Source organism: Plectropomus leopardus, chromosome 9, assembly GCF_008729295.1.
Source record: "Plectropomus leopardus isolate mb chromosome 9, YSFRI_Pleo_2.0, whole genome shotgun sequence".
In the NCBI taxonomy this organism is placed as follows: domain Eukaryota; kingdom Metazoa; phylum Chordata; class Actinopteri; order Perciformes; family Serranidae; genus Plectropomus; species Plectropomus leopardus.
This window is the reverse complement of record NC_056471.1, coordinates 32094837-32096510: the sequence shown is the minus strand read 5'-3', so window position 1 is coordinate 32096510 and position 1674 is coordinate 32094837.

Below are 1674 nucleotides of genomic sequence, written 5' to 3'. Positions count from 1 at the left end.
ATTTGATCTAGGTCACTATGCGTGGACAGCAGATTACACTGATTATACTGTAACTAGAAATCTGTAACCTGCTGCATTTCTAAAGTAGGTTCCTGCTGGCACAAACATTAAAAATGAAGAAACGTACGAGATGCTAAACAAAACATCACACATATAAGCAGCAACATTAAACAGACAGCTACAAAAAATAAATTTGCCTTTATATTGCATTTTATGGACATTATCTACTGACAATTACTGTGAAATTTGTGAAACTGCCTGAATTTTGCAGGTTTTTCATGACCATGGGGACCCTGCTGATAGAAATGATGGACAAAACTGCCAAAAAAAAGAGCTGGACTGAGTGTGCAGCTGCAGCTTCCCCTGAACGTCAGGAATCATTCAGAGATTTGGTGTTTTATTTATAATCTAATGTATATGAAATATTCACAGGCAGACGAAGCCCTCTGATGACATCACATGTTCCTGTTAATCCAACTCGACGGCTTAAAGAAGAAAACGTTACGTAATCCAGCTGAGCAGCAGCAGAGTTGTTGTTCGGCAGCTTTTAATGCATTTGATCCCGTTTGTTATGATGGTGATGATGATGATGATGATGATGATGATGATGATGATGGTCATGTCTCTGCTGGCTGCCACACAAACACGCCGCCTGTTGCCATGCCAACCCGGGGAAAGTAAATCACGACTTGACTGCAGCTCTGATCATGGACAACCAGTGTGTTACTGGGCAGAGTGGTGTGTGTGTGTGTGTGTGTGTGTGTGTGTGTGTGTTGGATGAGGTTGTTTTGGATCTGCTCTTCAGTTCGCCTGCTGAATTCACGATGAAGTCGTGCTTTGTGAAAAGGAGAGGAAAAAGTGGTGGCAATGAAAAGAAAGAGGAAAAAAGGAAAAGAAGAGGATATAAATTAAAAGAAGAGGAAGAAGGGAAGGAATGAATAAATGAAAAGAAAGTGGAGGGAAGAAAAGGACAGCAAAAGGAGAAGAGGCCCAGAGAGGATAGAAATAGGAAGAGGAGGAAGGAAAGATGGAATGAAGAGGAAAGTAAAGAGGAGGGATGAAAAAAAAAGAAATGTAAGAAAAAGGAGGAAAGGAGAGAAAGGGAATGGGGAAGGAAGAGGAAATGAAAGGAATGAGGAAGAAAGCAATGTAAGGAAGGAAAATTTTGGACAAAAAAAGGAAAAAGGAGGAAAGGAAAGGCAGAACATTAAAGGGACGGAAAGGTGCAGAAAAGAAGAGCTGATCCTCTGAAGCCTCGAATCATCGGTCAGAGACCTTCAGTCGACTGAGGGACCGTTTACATGGAAACACTTCTTGCACGAAACCTTAAACTCTTGTTGCAGTTTGGCCTTTTGTTCACACAACAACTTTTGACTCCGAGTTTCAGAGTGTGATCTTTTGAAAACGCCGCCCCTTCTGTCGCGGTGCAAACTGACGATGATCCTGTGAGAACGCTGACGTCACGGCCGCACGTCACGCGTGGTGTTCTTCTATGAAAGGTTACAAAGTTACACTGCCCATTACTGGCCTGGCATACATACTACAGCGTTTTGTGTTGTTTTTGTGGATCCGTTTACATGTAGATCGTTCTCACAGTGGTATCATATGAATGCAGTTTGTTTTTTTAAGCGCAAAGTAAAGACATTTTTTACTCGGGTAGTTCTTGTCTAAACG